The sequence below is a fragment of the Triticum dicoccoides genome, chromosome 2B, assembly GCF_002162155.2.
Source record: "Triticum dicoccoides isolate Atlit2015 ecotype Zavitan chromosome 2B, WEW_v2.0, whole genome shotgun sequence".
Classification (NCBI taxonomy): domain Eukaryota; kingdom Viridiplantae; phylum Streptophyta; class Magnoliopsida; order Poales; family Poaceae; genus Triticum; species Triticum dicoccoides.
The window spans coordinates 354699296-354720028 of record NC_041383.1 but is presented as its reverse complement, the minus strand read 5'-3'; positions in this window follow the sequence as shown (position 1 = coordinate 354720028).

Below are 20733 nucleotides of genomic sequence, written 5' to 3'. Positions count from 1 at the left end.
AGATATTCAAGACTCTTCTCAGTTTGTCATCCGGAGTCCATCAATTCAGATTTATTCATTCTCAGTTTGCAGTTATCATTCTCCGATCTTACCGGTGCTTCGTTCAAGTGATCTTTAATTGGCTCGTGATCTCGCCGTTCTCATGTATCTAAATCCTCTCAAGCATCTTCGTGTATTTGCTAATTCTAACCGGTGATGCATCCTACTTTGATCATTTTCAATTCTTACGGTGGTTCTTTCAAGACCTCTCTTCCTTGTTCATCATATCAATTCATTTGTTGTTCCAATCCTACCGGTGGTTCGTTGAAGACCTTCTCAAGTTTTGATATATCTCTTTTAATCCTTCCTACGAGAATAAGTAGTATGCCAAATCCGTTGATTGTCATCAATTTAATTGGTGAAGGATAAGCATAACATAATTCTTATTCTTGTTCATCCAAGTGATTAATCCTTTCCTTCAGAGTTTGTCCAGGAGGAATAAATTCTTGGCTGCTTGTTGTTCATCTTTCTTCCGGAGTTCTAAGTTTTCCGCATTATCTCGTCGCGAAGCTCCATCTAAATCATCGCAAGGCTTCACCTTGTGTTTTCAACTTCTCTTTCTTTTTATCATCCTTTTATTACCGGAGTTCTTCATGGAGGTTCTACATGGTGGTTCGTCAAGGATTCTTTTCATTCTTCAATTGTTCTTCAAGATTTCTCTTGAAGTTAAGATCAGCCAAGCTATACTCAAAAATAAACATGGTGCTCAACACATGTTTTGTTTTGAGGAGTTCAAGCATTCTTCATCTTGCATTCCGAAGTGCAATTCTTTCGACCTTATCTTTTGAGGTGGTGTTAGGTCATTCTTAATAATTTTCCTTCGCGTTTCATGATTCACAAGTTTTCAAGAGTGACATATTTAAATCCATCTTTTTCTCTTTGTTCAAGAGATCTTTTCAACCGTCAATCTCTTCATTGGAGTTATCTTGGTATAGATTTCACCTAAAGCCTTCCCTAAGGAATGTTGCTATTTGGTGCTTATTAATGACCCAAGTTATCTCTTTTCCATCTTGATGGAACAAGTTTTCATCTCTTCGTTAATCTCAAGCAAGTAATTGTTCCGTTAGTGGCCGGTTGTCACCTCATAATGTTGAGATGTTTCCATAAGCCCATATCAAGATTATTCTTTTCGTTGTTGGTTTTCAACAACTCCATTCTAGCATTTGTTGTATCTGAGATCTCTCAAGATCTTGTTTCCCTTCGTTCCGGAGTCATTGTGATGTTGCTCTTTTCAACCCATCATCTCGTTTGTCAAAGATCATGTTCTTTTCGTGCTTATCCATTTAACCAGAGTGTCGTGTCCTCTGCTCAAGTTCTTTTCATCTTATCTAGTCTTGTATCACTTTTCAACCGGAGTGCTGTTCGAATTTGGTCTTCCTTGATCCCCTTCCTTAACCGGCGTGTTTTCAATATATATCTTCCCTTCAACCTCAAGGTTTCGCAATGCTCTTTGTCCCTAGTTTCTAACGGAGTGTTTTCGACTTTGTTCTCCTTCGTTCTATTCTTTTCTCGAATTAGTTCAACCTCGCAAGGTTCTTTGGTTTCATTCCTTTGTCAAAGGAGCAATTTGTTTTACCTCTTCTCTTTCTCTTCCGTTTTTCCCTCCGGTGCCATTCTAGATCTCGGGACGAGATCCTCTCGTAGTGGTGGAGTGTTGTAGCGCACCGAGACCGATGTGCCAGGTGTCATGCAGTTATTCGATGTTGTTGCGTTGTCTTTTTCTTGCGTGTTGCATTCATCATTGCATCATGTGCATTGCATCATGTCATCATGCCATCATGTCTTTTCTTTTCTTACTCAACTAAATAAATTTTATGGATCTTCGATCCATTTAAATCGAGGGAAGGATGACTTCTCTTTATAATATATCCTCCCGATATTAGTGGAGCTATTATAAAATAATCCATTCTTTGGAGTCACCATAACACACTTGCAAAAATCCCAATGCCTTTTATTATTTCAATTCTTGGCCTCTAACCTTGCCATATATCCTTTCGTCATTTTCCGGAGCTCCACCTAAATTCTCAACATTTTTTGGACATTTCTAATTCCTATCCCTTGTTCAAACCTTTTCAATTAAATTCAAATGACTTTGAATTTAATTCTTGCAATCATGTCCAATCCTACTTTTCTTTGACCGGGCGCATTTTTGTGAGTCCGGAGAAATTAACCACATGCCCTAATTCTTCTTCCAACCTTCTCTTGTCTTCTTTCCTTTCTTCTAATTCCCTGTTAATGAAAAGAGAGAGGAGGAAGAGAGAAGCCCAGCCGCCACTTGTGTCCAGCTAGGCCCATTTGGCCCAAGGCCTCCCGCAGCCCACTCCCTAACCTAAACCCTAGCCCGACTCCCTTCTCCCTCTCGTTTTTCCCCTCGCGCCGCCAGGAGAGCCCCCGCGCTCGATCCCATCTTCCCCATCTTCTCGATCCCATCTCCCTTTCGATCTCTTCCCTACTCGCTGCCTCTTTTTCCTCGTCCTCCTCCCAACACTTGCACGCAGAGGAGCAGCTTCCCATTCCCCCGAACCCCTTGTCCACTACCTTGGCCTCCGGCCATGGCGCCCGCACCGACCGCCCAGCAGGCCATGCCCCTGGCCGGAGCCACCTTTCCGCGCCTCCTCCTCACCAAGCTCCCCGTCGCCCAGGCGCCCGAGGAGAGGAGCTCCTCGAGCACCTGCGCCTGCAGCCATCGCGCCCGTCGCCGGCGCCACAAGTCCGCGTCGCCGAGCCCCTCGTCCTGCCGGAGTTGCTCCTTCTGCCGCACGCCCACCGAGCTCCATCGCGCCCGACGCCATCGACCTCGAGCTCCAGTGCCCTGCCTTTGTCCGTGCGCCTGTGACGAAGCTCCGGGAGCAGCCATGGCCGTGGATGCCGCCCGCCGCCTCCAGTCTGAAGCTCCGGCGTGCCCAAGCCTCGGAGTCGACCGGATCGACCTCCCCAAACCCCCGTCGCTGGCCTACCCTATTTCTGCTGCGCCGAACGATGACGACCAGCGCCATCCCCCCTGCTTGCACTCCTGCCGCGCCTTCGTTCCATCTCCTAGCGAAGGAGATGACTAGCAGCACCCAGCCCCGTTGACCGCTGCACGCACAGGCCCAGTGCACTCACCAGGGTCTCCCCTCCTTGTGTGGGCTGCGCCCCTCTCCATGGCCAAGACCGGGACACCGTGAATGTCAAGTTCCTCCACAGGCGCCCGAACGACTACGCGGATTCGCCAAGTACATCTTCTTCAAGACCGATGCCCGAACAAGCACCGATTGCGTGGATCACGTCAAGTTCAACTACTTTAACTACAAACGTTGTACGACTACTTCCACGACAAACGTCTCGAGAACGTCTACTTCCTCTACTTGGCATCGAACAAGAACCGTCCCGTTTGCACGCTACAAAGGTATAGCCACCGAGATACGTCCGAGAACGAATGCTTGTGTTGTATGAGACGCACCCATTTGTCTGCACCGTGTCCGTTTTGACACTCGTTTCCATGCTCCTAACCCGTGGGAACCCGGTTACCGGGAGAACCCCACCGTTCATCACATGACACGCTCCCGTCACTTTTTTTTGCACCGACGTCTCATTGAGTTGTTGGCGTGGCACCCTTTTTGTTCCGCCATGACGACTATATGCTTCATAATGCTCATGTCAACTTTTAATAAAAATTGCATAAACTTGTTCATGTCATCCACATCATGATAACAACAATTAATATGTTTAAATTGTTGTTGCAATAAATTACTAATGCATATGGGGATTTACCGGATTTGTTGTTTGTTATATCCGGCCCCATTTAAATTGCTTAGTTAGATAGTTTATTTTATGCTTCACCTCTTGCCATGCTTAATAACATTTAATATTGTTGGGTACATTACCGGGAGAGAACTAAATAACTTGAATGTGGTGATTCTTCAATATGCAACTCGTTGCATATTGAGCTCCACTTAATTTGTAGGATTGTTTTGTGCATTTGGTCATGCCATGCTTCATTAAACCGGACATGCATCATACTTGGTTGTGCATCATGCCATGTTTATGTGGTGGTTGTTTACCATGATTGTTTTGCTCCTTTCCGGTGTTGCTTCTTCGGGTTGGTTCCGATAACGTCGCGTTGTGAGGACCCATTCGTCTACATTCGTTTGTCTTCTCCATGGTCTCGTTCTTCTTCCTTGCGGGATTTCAGGCAAGATGATCATACCCTCGAAATCACTACTATCTTTGCTATGCTAGTTTGCTCGCTCTTTTGCCATGCCAATGCTACGATGCCTACCACTTGCTTGTCAGCCACCCAAATTGCCATGTCAAACCTCTAACCCACCATGTCCTAGCAAACCGTTGATTGGCTATGTTACCGCTTTGCTCAGCCCCTCTTATAGCGTTGTTAGTTGCAGGTGAAGATCGAAGTTTGTTCCTTGTTGGAACATGGAGATGTTGTTCCTTGTTGGAACATGTTTACTTGTTGGGATATCACAATATATCTTACTTAATTAATGCATCTATATACTTGGTAAAGGGTGGAAGGCTCGGCCTTATGCCTGGTGTTTTGTTCCACTCTTGCCGCCCTAATTTCCGTCATATCGGTGTTATGTTCCCGGATTTTGCGTCCCTTACGCGGTTGGGCTATAATGGGAACCCCTTGACAGTTCGCCTTAAGTAAAGCTTCTCCAGCAATGCCCAACATTGGTTTTACCATTTGCCACCTAGCCTTTTCTTTTCCCTTGGGAGTCGCGCTCCTGAGGGTCATCATTATTTTACCCCCCCGGGCCAGTGCTCCTCTGAGTGTTGGTCCAACCTGTCAGCTGCCAGTGGCCACCAGGGGCAACTCTGGGTTGGCCTACCCGCACCTAAGACAATCTGAGTGTGCCCTGAGAAAGAGATATGTGCAGCTCCTATCGGGATTTGTCGGCACATTCGGGCGGTGTTGCTGGTTTAGTTTTACCCTGTCGAAATGTCTTTTTGTACCGGGATACCGAGTCTGATCGGAACGTCTCGGGTGGAGGTCTATTCCTTCGTTGACCGTGAGAGCTTGTCATGGGCTAAGTTGGGACACCCCTGCAGGGATTTGAACTTTCGAAAGCCGTGCCCGCGGTTATGGGCAGATGGGAATTTGTTAACGTCCGGTTGTAGAAAACCCGAAGTTGACCTTAATTAAAATACATCAACCGCGTGTGTAACCATGATGGTCTCTTTCCGGCGGGGTCCGGGAAGTGAACATGGTTGTTGGAGTTATGCCTGACGTAGGTTGTTATAGGATCACTTCTTGATCATACTTTTATCGACCGTGCTTTGCCTTCTCTTCTCGCTCTCATTTGCGTTTGTTAGCCACCATATATGCTAGTCGCTTGCTGCAACTCCACCTCATTACTCCATCCTTACCCATAAGCTTAAATAGTCTTGATCTCGCGGGTGCGAGATTGCTGAGTCCATGTGGCTCACAGATACTTCCAAAACCAGTTTGCAGGTGCCGTTGAGTCCGTGCAGATGACGCAACCAAGCTCAGGAGGAGCTCGATGAAGATCTTGTCCTTTGTATTGTTCCGTTCTAGTTGATCAGTAGTGGAGCCCAGTTGGGGTCGATCGGGGACCTTTGTCGCATTTGGGGTTCTTCTTTTATTTTGGTTCCGTAGTCGGACCTTGATTGTATCTGGATGATGTAATGCTTTATTCATGTACTTGTGTGAAGTGGCGATTGTAAGCCAACTATGTATCTCTTTCCCTTATGTTTTACATGGGTTGTGTGAAGATTACCTCACTTGCGACATTGCTTTCAATGCGGTTATGCCTCTAAGTCTGTAACGCCCTCGATGCGGCTATATCTCCCACGTGTCGAAGCACGACTTAGAGGCATAACCGCATTGAAAGCAATGTCGCAAGTGAGGTAATCTTCACACAACCCATGTAATACATAAGGGAAAGAGATACATAGTTGGCTTACAATCGCCACTTCACACAAATATATGAATAAAGCATTACAACAACCAAATACAATCAGGGCCCGACTACGGAGCCTAAATAAAAGAAGAACCCCAAATGCGACAAAGGTCCCCGATCGACCCCAACTGGGCTCCACTACTGATCAACTAGAACGGAAACAACACAAAGGACAAGATCTTCATCGAGCTCCTCCTGAGCTTGGTTGCGTCATCTGCACGGACTCAACGGCACCTGCAAGCTGGTTTGGAAGTATCTGTGAGCCACGGGGACTCAGCAATCTCACACCCGCGAGATCAAGACTATTTAAGCTATAGGAAGGATGGAGTAATGAGGTGGAGCTGCAGCAAGCGACTAGCATATATGGTGGCTAACATACGCAAATGAGAGCGAGAAGAGAAGGCAAAGCACGGTCGATAAAAGTATGATCAAGAAGTGATCCTATAGCAACCTACGTCAAGCATAACTCCAACACCGTGTTCACTTCCCGGACTCCGCCGGAAAGAGACCATCACGGTTACACACACGGTTGATGTATTTTAATTAAGGTCAACTTCGGGTTTTCTACAACCGGACGTTAACAAATTCCATCTGCCCATAACCGCGGGCACGGCTTTCGAAAGTTCAATCCCTGCAGGGGTGTCCCAACTTAGCCCATCACAAGCTCTCACGGTCAACGAAGGAATAGACCTCCACCCGAGACATTCCGATCAGACTCGGTATCTCGGTACAACAAGACATTTCGACAGGGTAAAACTAAACCAGCAACACCGCCCGAATGTGCCGACAAATCCCGATAGGAGCTGCACATATCTCTTTCTCAGGGCACACTCAGATGAGCAATCCGTACAACTAAAACCAAACCTCGAGTTTCCCCGAGGGGGCGCTGCACAGGGCTCTAGTTTGGACCAACACTCAGAGGAGCACTAGCCCGGGGGGGGGGGTAAAATAATGATGACCCTCAGGAGCGCGACTCCTAAGGGAAAAGAAAAGGCTAGGTGGCAAATGGTAAAACCAATGTTGGGCATTGCTGGAGAAGCTTTACTTAAGGCGAACTGTCAAGGGGTTCCCATTATAGCCCAACCGCGTAAGGGACGCAAAATCCGGGAACATAACACCGATATGACAGAAACTAGGGCGGCAAGAGTGGAACAAAACACCAGGCATAAGGCCGAGCCTTCCACCCTTTACCAAGTATATAGATGCATTAGTTATGTAAGATATATTGTGATATCCCAACAAGTAAACATGTTCCAACAAGGAACAACATCTCCATGTTCCAACAAGGAACAAACTTCGATCTTCACCTGCAACTAACAACGCTATAAGAGGGGCTGAGCAAAGCGGTAACATAGCCAATCAACGGTTTGCTAGGACAAGGTGGGTTAGAGGTTTGACATGTCAATTTGGGAGGCTGACAAGCAAATGGTAGGCATCGTAGCATTGGCATAGCAAAAGAGCGAGCAAACTAGCATAGCAAAGATAGTAGTGATTTCGAGGGTATGATCATCTTGCCTGAAATCCCGCAAGGAAGAAGAACGAGACCATGGAGAAGACAAACGAATGTAGACGAACGGGTCCTCACAACGCGACGTTATCGGAACCAACCCGAAGAAGCAACACCGGAAAGGAGCAAAACAATCATGGTAAACAACCACCACATAAACATGGCATGATGCACAACCAAGTATGATGCATGTCCGGTTTAATGAAGCATGGCATGACCAAATGCACAAAACAATCCTACAAATTAAGTGGAGCTCAATATGCAACGAGTTGCATATTGACGAAACACCACAACAAGTTATTTAGTTTGATCTCGTTTATGTACTCAACAATATTAAATGTTGGTTAACATGGCAAGAGGGTGAAGCAAAGTAAAACTACCTATCTAGTCAAGTTTAAATGAGGCCGGGAGCAACGAACAACAATTCCGGAAACTCCTCATGAGCATATTTTAGATTAGGTCCTGTTCTGCCCTAAACACAATTTTAGAGTTGTTTAAAATGCAAATAAAGGTCACCATGATAAACTAGGCAAAATTCTACCCCATTTACATATAAAGTTTATTAAAATTGGAGTTACGGTTATTTAGTTATGAAATCAAGCATTTTAGCATGGCATAGGAGCAAATTAATGCAAACAACATTTTTATCATCTCAAACATAGATGAAAGTTGGATATTATGAAACTAGATGAAAAACTAAGCATTTTTCATATTTAAAGTTTTTACATATGATGCACAGATTATGAGTTTTTTTTTTAGGATCACGCGGGTGTCTTGGAATCGTTCCGATGGTTTTATGATGAGAACATTGTCTTGGTGCCTCCTGTCAGGGGTTTAGTGGAAGTGTCCCGGGGAGTTGAGCTTTGAGGTGTTGTCATCATAATTTTATCGTTGCAGTTCTGGAATACCTGAGTTTAGTACGCCGACATCGAAAATCTCTTTTATGCAGTTGTTGGTGAGATAACCCCGATAACCCAGTACTGAGGTGAGTACGGGAGTATTGCCATGACTTGTATAACGGATGCTTTTCGAAGGTTGAGGTAGACGATTTCCGAAGGTTTCTTGGTTATGTGTTGAAGGATGGATACAACTGGATGTAGAATTTGCTAGTTTGGGTGAGATATTATGCTTCCCCTGTATCCCCAACACCTGATTGCATAACCTGAAAATTTCGGGAGTTTCATAGGTGGGAATTCAAGTAGCTCTTAGGATATCTTTCCGACAGATGTATGATATGAAATTGGGGTTCGACGTCTAGTGGTCCGCCTATTCACGGTCGATTTTACAGTGGTCTCGTTGTGTCTTAAAGAGTCCTTGGCTATGCCGACTCGGGGACGCTTCGTATGTCATGTGCACTGCCTTGTACATGATGGTGCTGTACACTCGAGCCCGTGTAGGCCCCACCACGAAAACTTCGGACGAAATCTCTATCATATGTTTGTTCTGGCTTATTTTGCAAGCCAATCCTTTGTTTTGTTTTGAGCTGTGGTATTCAAGTTGCTTCAATGTCAAGTGTTGATTCCATACCTTTCCGAAATGGTGTTCTCATACTCCGATGTGAATACTAATCCTTCTTGATCATCGAGTCTGTCTTGTCAATCCTTTTTTTAAACCGGTGTGTCTCTCCTCAAGTGGATCCGTTCACGTCAACATTTGCAAGATCATTTATCACTTCTTCTCAACGGTGTTTGTTTCATCTGTCTCCAAGTTGCCTTTGTTTTTCCCACCCTCCCTCCCTTTTGTTTTTCTTCAAGGACTAAGATTTCTTCTTCAAGTATCCATTTTATTGATGGGAAGTTTCTCCATTCTTTTCCGTCAATGTTCTTATCTGGTGATTCTCATGAAGATTCTAATGGAGCTTCAAGTTCGTCATTCCTCGTTCTTTTCTTCTCCGGTGGATTTAATTCAAGCTTTGGTATTAAGCATACTCCTTTTCTTTTTTTTTTCAATGCTTTTCCTATGCCGGTGCACCTCTTAATCATCCATCTCTCGCTATTAAATTGTTCCGGAGTGCTCAAGATATCTCGAAGATTCATGTTTCCACTCTGCATTCGTTCAAGCTCTTTCGAGATTGGTATCTCATTCAAGTCATTTAATTCAACCGGTGCAACATCTCTTTTAAATCTTTTCAACGGTGTTCTTTTGAGTGGGCCCTAACCCACAGGTCTTTTTCCAGGATCTTACCTGACTCTTCTATTTTCCCAGAGCTATCCTAAATTCTTCTCAAAGTTTGACGTAAGAATGAGTTATCATTAGTCAAATGCTTTTCTCCAAGATCTTTCAAATTCTTTTCATAGTTGGCTCAACCTCTTCGCTTTTGATTCTTCCGGTGTGCCTCAATAATTCTTGGTGGTGTTTCCCGTTGTCATTCTCATCATTTGAAGACCGAAGAAGAGTTTCTCTTTAATCTTGCTCTATTCTTTTCAAGATTCATGGTGCTAGCTTGTTGCCATCCTCTCATAATTGTTTTCGATTGTGAGAATCTTTTTCACCCATCAGGAGATATTCAAGACTCTTCTCAGTTTGTCATCCGGAGTCCATCAATTCAGATTTATTCATTCTCAGTTTGCAGTTATCATTCTCCGATCTTACCGGTGCTTCGTTCAAGTGATCTTTAATCGGCTCGTGATCTCGCCGTTCTCATGTATCTAAATCCTCTCAAGCATCTTCGTGTATTTGCTAATTCTAACCGGTGATGCATCCCTACTTCGATCATTTTCAATTCTTACGGTGGTTCTTTCAAGATCTCTCTTCCTTGTTCATCATATCAATTCATTTGTTGTTCCAATCCTACCGGTGGTTCGTTGAAGACCTTCTCAAGTTTTGATATATCTCTTTTAATCCTTCCTACGAGAATAAGTAGTATGCCAAATCCGTTGATTGTCATCAATTTAATTGGTGAAGGATAAGCATAACATAATTCTTATTCTTGTTCATCCAAGTGATTAATCCTTTCCTTCAGAGTTTGTCCAGGAGGAATAAATTCTTGGCTGCTTGTTGTTCATCTTTCTTCCGGAGTTATAAGTTTTCCGCATTATCTCGTCGCGAAGCTCCATCTAAATCATCGCAAGGCTTCACCTTGTGTTTTCAACTTCTCTTTCTTTTTATCATCCTTTTATTACCGGAGTTCTTCATGGAGGTTCTACATGGTGGTTCGTCAAGGATTCTTTTCATTCTTCAATTGTTCTTCAAGATTTCTCTTGAAGTTAAGATCAGCCAAGCTATACTCAAAAATAAACATGGTGCTCAACACATGTTTTGTTTTGAGGAGTTCAAGCATTCTTCATCTTGCATTCCGAAGTGCAATTCTTTCGACCTTATCTTTTGAGGTGGTGTTAGGTCATTCTTAATAATTTTCCTTCGCGTTTCATGATTCACAAGTTTTCAAGAGTGACATATTTAAATCCATCTTTTTCTCTTTGTTCAAGAGATCTTTTCAACCGTCAATCTCTTCATTGGAGTTATCTTGGTATAGATTTCACCTAAAGCCTTCCCTAAGGAATGTTGCTATTTGGTGCTTATTAATGACCCAAGTTATCTCTTTTCCATCTTGATGGAACAAGTTTTCGTCTCTTCGTTAATCTCAAGCAAGTAATTGTTCCGTTAGTGGCCAGTTGTCACCTCATAATGTTGAGATGTTTCCATAAGCCCATATCAAGATTATTCTTTTCGTTGTTGGTTTTCAACAACTCCATTCTAGCATTTGTTGTATCTGAGATCTCTCAAGATCTTGTTTCCCTTCGTTCCGGAGTCATTGTGATGTTGCTCTTTTCAACCCATCATCTCGTTTGTCAAAGATCATGTTCTTTTCGTGCTTATCCATTTAACCAGAGTGTCGTGTCCTCTGCTCAAGTTCTTTTCATCTTATCTAGTCTTGTATCACTTTTCAACCGGAGTGTTGTTCGAATTTGGTCTTCCTTGATCCCCTTCCTTAACCGGCGTGTTTTCAATATATATCTTCCCTTCAACCTCAAGGTTTCGCAATGCTCTTTGTCCCTAGTTTCTAACGGAGTGTTTTCGACTTTGTTCTCCTTCGTTCTATTCTTTTCTCGAATTAGTTCAACCTCGCAAGGTTCTTTGGTTTCATTCCTTTGTCAAAGGAGCAATTTGTTTTACCTCTTCTCTTTCTCTTCCGTTTTTCCCTCCGGTGCCATTCTAGATCTCGGGACGAGATCCTCTCGTAGTGGTGGAGTGTTGTAGCGCCCCGAGACCGATGTGCCAGGTGTCATGCAGTTATTCGATGTTGTTGCGTTGTCTTTTTCTTGCGTGTTGCATTCATCATTGCATCATGTGCATTGCATCATGTCATCATGCCATCATGTCTTTTCTTTTCTTACTCAACTAAATAAATTTTATGGATCTTCGATCCATTTAAATCGAGGGAAGGATGACTTCTCTTTATAATATATCCTCCCGATATTAGTGGAGCTATTATAAAATAATCCATTCTTTGGAGTCACCATAACACACTTGCAAAAATCCCAATGCCTTTTATTATTTCAATTCTTGGCCTCTAACCTTGCCATATATCCTTTCGTCATTTTCCGGAGCTCCACCTAAATTCTCAACATTTTTTGGACATTTCTAATTCCTATCCCTTGTTCAAACCTTTTCAATTAAATTCAAATGACTTTGAATTTAATTCTTGCAATCATGTCCAATCCTACTTTTCTTTGACCGGGCGCATTTTTGTGAGTCCGGAGAAATTAACCACATGCCCTAATTCTTCTTCCAACCTTCTCTTGTCTTCTTTCCTTTCTTCTAATTCCCTGTTAATGAAAAGAGAGAGGAGGAAGAGAGAAGCCCAGCCGCCACTTGTGTCCAGCTAGGCCCATTTGGCCCAAGGCCTCCCGCAGCCCACTCCCTAACCTAAACCCTAGCCCGACTCCCTTCTCCCTCTCGTTTTTCCCCTCGCGCCGCCAGGAGAGCCCCCGCGCTCGATCCCATCTTCCCCATCTTCTCGATCCCATCTCCTTTTCGATCTCTTCCCTACTCGCTGCCTCTTTTCCCTCGTCCTCCTCCCAACACTTGCACGCAGAGGAGCAGCTTCCCATTCCCCCGAACCCCTTGTCCACTACCTTGGCCTCCGGCCATGGCGCCCGCACCGACCGCCCAGCAGGCCATGCCCCTGGCCGGAGCCACCTTTCCGCGCCTCCTCCTCACCAAGCTCCCCGTCGCCCAGGCGCCCGAGGAGAGGAGCTCCTCGAGCACCTGCGCCTGCAGCCATCGCGCCCGTCGCCGGCGCCACAAGTCCGCGTCGCCGAACCCCTCGTCCTACCGGAGTTGCTCCTTCTGCCGCACGCCCACCGAGCTCCATCGCGCCCGACGCCATCGACCTTGAGCTCCAGTGCCCTGCCTTTGTCCGTGCGCCTGTGACGAAGCTCCGGGAGCAGCCATGGCCGTGGATGCCGCCCGCCGCCTCCAGTCTGAAGCTCCGGCGTGCCCAAGCCTCGGAGTCGACCGGATCGACCTCCCCAAACCCCCGTCGCTGGCCTACCCTATTTCTGCTGCGCCGAACGATGACGACCAGCGCCATCCCCCCTGCTTGCACTCCTGCCGCGCCTTCGTTCCGTCTCCTAGCGAAGGAGATGACTAGCAGCACCCAGCCCCGTTGACCGCTGCACGCGCAGGCCCAGTGCACTCACCAGGGTCTCCCCTCCTTGTGTGGGCTGCGCCCCTCTCCATGGCCAAGACCGGGACACCGTGAATGTCAAGTTCCTCCACAGGCGCCCGAACGACTACGCGGATTCGCCAAGTACATCTTCTTCAAGACCGATGCCCGAACAAGCACCGATTGCGTGGATTACGTCAAGTTCAACTACTTTAACTACAAACGTTGTACGACTACTTCCACGACAAACGTCTCGAGAACGTCTACTTCCTCTACTTGGCATCGAACAAGAACCGTCCCGTTTGCACGCTACAAAGGTATAGCCACCGAGATACGTCCGAGAACGAATGCTTGTGTTGTATGAGACGCACCCCTTTGTCTGCACCGTGTCCGTTTTGACACTCGTTTCCATGCTCCTAACCCGTGGGAACCCGGTTACCCGGAGCACCCCACCGTTCATCACATGACACGCTCCCATCACTTTTTTTTGCACCGACGTCTCATTGAGTTGTTGGCGTGGCACCCTTTTTGTTCCGCCATGACGACTATATGCTTCATAATGCTCATGTCAACTTTTAATAAAAATTGCATAAACTTGTTCATGTCATCCACATCATGATAACAACAATTAATATGTTTAAATTGTTGTTGCAATAAATTACTAATGCATATGGGGATTTACCGGATTTGTTGTTTGTTATATCCGGCCCCATTTAAATTGCTTAGTTAGATAGTTTCTTTTATGCTTCACCTCTTGCCATGCTTAATAACATTTAATATTGTTGGGTACATTACCGGGAGAGAACTAAATAACTTGAATGTGGTGATTCTTCAATATGCAACTCGTTGCATATTGAGCTCCACTTAATTTGTAGGATTGTTTTGTGCATTTGGTCATGCCATGCTTCATTAAACCGGACATGCATCATACTTGGTTGTGCATCATGCCATGTTTATGTGGTGGTTGTTTACCATGATTGTTTTGCTCCTTTCCGGTGTTGCTTCTTCGGGTTGGTTCCGATAACGTCGCGTTGTGAGGACCCGTTCGTCTACATTCGTTTGTCTTCTCCATGGTCTCCTTCTTCTTCCTTGCGGGATTTCAGGCAAGATGATCATACCCTCGAAATCACTACTATCTTTGCTATGCTAGTTTGCTCGCTCTTTTGCCATGCCAATGCTACGATGCCTACCACTTGCTTGTCAGCCACCCAAATTGCCATGTCAAACCTCTAACCCACCATGTCCTAGCAAACCGTTGATTGGCTATGTTACCGCTTTGCTCAGCCCCTCTTATAGCGTTGTTAGTTGCAGGTGAAGATCGAAGTTTGTTCCTTGTTGGAACATGGAGATGTTGTTCCTTGTTGGAACATGTTTACTTGTTGGGATATCACAATATATCTTACTTAATTAATGCATCTATATACTTGGTAAAGGGTGGAAGGCTCGGCCTTATGCCTGGTGTTTTGTTCCACTCTTGCCGCCCTAGTTTCCGTCATATCGGTGTTATGTTCCCGGATTTTGCGTCCCTTACGCGGTTGGGCTATAATGGGAACCCCTTGACAGTTCGCCTTAAGTAAAGCTTCTCCAGCAATGCCCAACATTGGTTTTACCATTTGCCACCTAGCCTTTTCTTTTCCCTTGGGAGTCGCGCTCCTGAGGGTCATCATTATTTTACCCCCCCGGACCAGTGCTCCTCTGAGTGTTGGTCCAACCTGTCAGCTGCCGGTGGCCACCAGGGGCAACTCTGGGTTGGCCTACCCGCACCTAAGACAATCTGAGTGTGCCCTGAGAAAGAGATATGTGCAGCTCCTATCGGGATTTGTCGGCACATTCGGGCGGTGTTGCTGGTTTAGTTTTACCCTGTCGAAATGTCTTATTGTACCGGGATACCGAGTCTGATTGGAACGTCTCCGGCGGAGGTCTATTCCTTCGTTGACCGTGAGAGCTTGTCATGGGCTAAGTTGGGACACCCCTGCAGGGATTTGAACTTTCGAAAGCCGTGCCCGCGGTTATGGGCAGATGGGAATTTGTTAACGTCCGGTTGTAGAAAACCCGAAGTTGACCTTAATTAAAATACATCAACCGCGTGTGTAACCATGATGGTCTCTTTCCGGCGGGGTTCGGGAAGTGAATATGGTTGTTGGAGTTATGCCTGACGTAGGTTGTTATAGGATCACTTCTTGATCATACTTTTATCGACCGTGCTTTGCCTTCTCTTCTCGCTCTCATTTGCGTTTGTTAGCCACCATATATGCTAGTCGCTTGCTGCAACTCCACCTCATTACTCCATCCTTACCCATAAGCTTAAATAGTCTTGATCTCGCGGGTGCGAGATTGCTGAGTCCATGTGGCTCACAGATACTTCCAAAACCAGTTTGCAGGTGCCGTTGAGTCCGTGCAGATGACGCAACCAAGCTCAGGAGGAGCTCGATGAAGATCTTGTCCTTTGTATTGTTCCGTTCTAGTTGATCAGTAGTGGAGCCCAGTTGGGGTCGATCGGGGACCTTTGTCGCATTTGGGGTTCTTCCTTTATTTTGGTTCCGTAGTCGGACCTTGATTGTATCTGGATGATGTAATGCTTTATTCATGTACTTGTGTGAAGTGGCGATTGTAAGCCAACTATGTATCTCTTTCCCTTATGTTTTACATGGGTTGTGTGAAGATTACCTCACTTGTGACATTGCTTTCAATGCGGTTATGCCTCTAAGTCATGCTTCGACACGTAGGAGATATAGCCGCATCGAGGGTGTTACACACACTCAACCACGGCAACTACTTGCCCCCCATTGAAGTCCTCAAGCGGACGTTTTCCTTTGCTGATGAAAAGGGCTGCTATTATTAATAAAGGCATTCGTCCATTGGATGGACAGTTCCGCAAACCTGCATCTTACTCCACCAATGATGACTCTACCACTCATGACTCTGCCGCCAATGCTTCAAAGCAAAATCCTCAAGGCACAGCTCCATGGGTGATGACTGATCGTCAGCTTCTCCTTAGTCTTCATTAGAAGGTCGATCGCAACCACAAATGGGTCAAGCATTAGTTTGGTTCAATTCTTCACAACATGACTGCTACACACAATTAAGTGAAGAAGAACCATTACTACCTCCATGAAGTATTTGATTGCACCTGGGCTGTTCTGACTCATCTCTATGGTGAAGAAGATCTTAAGAAGATGGGCTTCAAGCAGGACTTCAACTGGTCTAAGCGATCGGCAAAGAAATTCAAGAAAGTCGAAATTCCTTCTTTGGTGGACAGCTCATTTTCTTCATCACGCGACCCTGATGAAAATGAAGATTTGGACGACACTGCGGTAGGCCCTACTCCAACAACCGACCCCAACAACACTGGCGCTCCTCCATCAACTTCGTAATGATATTATTCAGGGGCATTAGTCCTCACTTTTCTTCCCTTTTGGTCATTTGATGACAAAGGGGGAGAAATTTGAGTTAGTCTTCAAGCGGGTCTATCTATATGTGCATTTTTTTGTTAAGTTGCAACTCTCGCTCTTCTGAAGTGTTTGTTGGATCGAGTTGTAAACTTAAGTCCGATGGTGACCTGATATTTTTGCTCTGTTTTTCTGCATGCTATTTCCTCATCTATGTTATGCACGCATGTTGAAATACATTAGTCACCATATTTCATCATGCATTTCAAATTCTTCATTCGATATGTTAAATGCGTGTATGAATTACAAGATATAGGGGGGATCTCCATGATTCTACTCTTCAAATGTGTATTGCTTCAGAAGCAAATTCCTCACTATGCACATTTTTAGAGGGAGTTCTTCTATATCTTGCAATCAAATTCCTCAATATGAGTATTTACACTTCATACATTTATCCCTACTGAAAACTTAACCTATATTGTCATCAATCACCAAAAAGGGCGAGATTGTAAGTGCATCTAGTGCCCCTTAGTGATTTTTGTGTATTGAAGACTTATAGGTTAAGGGACTAATATGTTTGTGAGTGTACACATGCTCTATAAGTCAATGAGGAGTTTGATATTTACAGTGAATGTTGACCCCTAAAAATGAATGTCTTCAGCTGAAGACTTTGGTTCTCCTGAAGCCTTTGAAAGTGAAGAAATTGATGTGACCTTGAAGACTTGGATATTCATGCGAGGATTATGAAGCGTGAAGACTTTTGTTTCCGTAGTTTAATTTTCTCTTGCTTGAGTCATAGGAAACACCGTACTGTTAAAGGGGGTCGAGGTAATACTAAGGAAACTGATTTCCAAGTGATGCTCATCTCAAAATCCTACACCTACCCAATCCTTTTGAGTGAAGCCATTGGAAATCTCATATCATTTCAGTCAATTTCTTCAGTGACAGAGACGAAGATCTTCTGGTCTCTGAGGAATTTGTTCTGACTGAGGAGTTAGGAATTCGCCAGTGCAGATTGCTTACACAGTGAGGAACATGATAGCCTTGAGGAATTCGAACCTCAAATCCGATCGTTGCTATGCTACGCGCCAGCTATCCAAAATATGTTACCACCTAACGGTCATATCATTGAAGGGCATTTCTGTCTTATCATGTCGGGCTGCTCCCTAGGCTAAAAATAGCCGCCCCTTACAACCACTAGCTGGTTGGCTGCTCCAAGAGAAACTGACACTTGTCAATTGAGAGCATCCCATCCTCCGAGGACTTTGAGCGAAAATCATCAAGTGAGGAAACCCAATACCCAAACCCAAACACCTACAAGCCCAAAGTGATTGAGCATCACTGAAGAGATTGTTCCTGTGTGGAACCAATGCTTGTTACCTTTGAGGACTGTGTATCCTCCAGACGGTTAGGCGTCATGGTCTGAGCATACAAGAGGAATTGTGGATCGCCAAGTGACCAAGTCTGTGAAGGTTTGGAAGTCACCTGTGAAGACTTACCACGAGTGTTGGGCGAGGTCTGTGTGATCTTAGCTCAAGGAGAATACAATGAGGATTGTGTGTCCTCGAAGTTAAATACTCAGCCATTCCAACCAGACGTACAACTGTCACAACAGTTGGAACTGGTCTACTAAATCATTGTCTTCACCAAGCCTACTGGTTCTATTTCCTCAACCGTTTCATTTCCCCATTCATGTGTTGATGAACCAGATCATTACTGTTTGAAGACTTGATTGAAGACTTTCTCTATTTCCTCAATTCAATTTCTTCAGTCAGATTGTCTTCAGCCTGCTTATCCCGTGTTTACGCTTTCTGTACTCTGTCTTTGTTCTCATTTCATCATGATGACTCTACTATTGCTTTGTTATGCTTATACCTAAGTACTTATTCTGCTGCTTGTTGTTCGTGACTTAGGAATTTCCTCACCCTGAAATTCCTCACTGACGAATTTGTAAAAATCGCCTATTTACCCCCCCTCTAGTCGACTTAATGCACTATCAACAAGCTAAAGAACGTCAAAATCGGACTCCTAATGAATCAGTTATGGTCAAAACGGTGAAATACGGGAGGCTGAAATCCCAGGGGTCGGACATCCGGGGTCGAGGCCGAAAATCCGGGACCTGATGTCCAGAACCGCGCGTGAATTTGCGCTCCAAGAGCCGGATGTCTGGGCTGTGGGCCGGATGTCCGGGGCCACGGGCTGGATGTCCGGGCTCCAAATCCGAGGATTAACTCAATTATGGGGGCGGAAATTGATGATTTCGGCGGCAAAATTGAGGAGATTTCATGGATGGAAAGTGGGGAAACTTGGCGGAAAGATAGATATACGAGTATGTAGCGACCCGACCCGAATGGGTCAAGTCTCTGTGCTTACGTGCCATCCCTGGACCGGTATGCTGACACATACAGTACTCGAGGATTTATAACAGAGGTAAATCACATGTATAAAGTAATGTAAATACTATTACCTCAATCCAAAATAGCGGAAGTAACAAGGTTGTGGATTCCCATCAACACCAACGGCAAAGTTGAGTATAGGAAATCGTAACCCTAACGTATCACTTACTCGTCGTAAGATCCTGCAACATGAGACGTTGCAGCCACAAAGGGTCAGTACATTGAATGTACTGGCAAATTCACACCATAGAGCAATGCTAAATAAAGGCTATCACTACATGCATATTTGGCTGGTGGAAAAGCTCTATGGTTACAGTTTTGCGTAAAGCCAATTTTTCCCTACTGCAAAGGAATAAATTTAGTTAACTATCATGGTGGTTGTTAAACATTGAGAATGGTTGACAGCATTCTCAATCCCAATTAAAAATACTCATTAACATCCCAACAATATTAATTAGAAGTAACATGATGAGATTCACAGGAAAATCAAGTACTAGATACTCAAGATGTCCATAACCGGGGACACGGCTAACCATGATTAGTTTATACACTCTGCAGAGGTTTGCGCACTTTTCCCCACATGACTCGATCGCCTCCGCTTGTTTTCTCGCACTACATGGTGTTTGAGAAATGGATGACCGAGACATAGTCTTTCAGAAGCACTAGCACCTTACATGAGGGGTAGACCGTACCAACCTACACCCCCTACATCTGCTAGTCTACCCAGTAAGAGTTCGCACAAATTAGTCAACTATGCTAGAGCCCATAATAGCATGTGGCTGCACACGGAAGTTTCTAGTTTGAATAATCTCATGATCCCTTTGAGCCTGGGTGGCGGTCCGAAGAAATACGGGCAAGTCCTGGAAACCCAGGTGCCTAGACAGGCAAGTCCTGGAGTAACCAGGTGCCTCAATCCACCCAGATGTGTATTAAAGTTGCCACCTTAAATAAACCATTAATTAACAAACTCACATCTGTCATGGAAAATTCACTCACCCAATCCACGTCTACTTGCATAGCATGGCATAATAAGCAAACGTAGAAGTAACTCCCAAGGGTTTGATAATAAAACAGGTAATAGGTACTACCTCAACTAATTCCCATAACCCACAATTTAATTAGATCATAATCATGCAATGTTTGAGGATAGATCTAATGCATAGAACTGGGTATGAGAAAAGGTATGATCAAAGTGTGAACTTGCCTGCAATGTTGATGAAGATGATTCGCACTCAACTCCTAATAGTTATATTCGTCACACTCCGGTCAATCTATCATGAGCAAGCAATAGTAACCACACATAAGCAATCACTCAAAAGATCGGAAAGAACGAAGAGAACAACTCGGAAAACATCAAAACCAAACAAATAACTCTTGCAACATAAAACAATTCCTAACAGTACCAAAATTATGTGAATTTGGCCTTATCAGAAAGTTTAGGTCAAGAACTTCGATTTGCAAAAAGAATCAACTCAAACGGAGTTATAAAACTCAAGTTATGAACAAACGAAGTTTGAATACAAATCTGATCTAATTCAAATTTTAAAACTTTCAAAAACATGTTTGAGTTGGATTACTTGATAGAGGGGATCATAACGAAGAAGTGGGCGTTGGTTTCGTTGGATTTGGACAAGCGAGTAAAAAGTTGTGGTCGTTTGAAAATTGGGGACTAATCTGTAAAATAAAACAACTACAACTAGGTCCCTGGCAGAAAAATAAAATAAAAGAAAAAAGACTAAATAGCGAACGTTCGCTGTAGAAACCTATAAGATGAAAACCGTTCGCTACAAATCCTAAACTAGCAAATGTCCACTAATTAACCTAACTCATAAATAAAACCGGTCTTTTAAAAAAACCAGAGAAAATATAA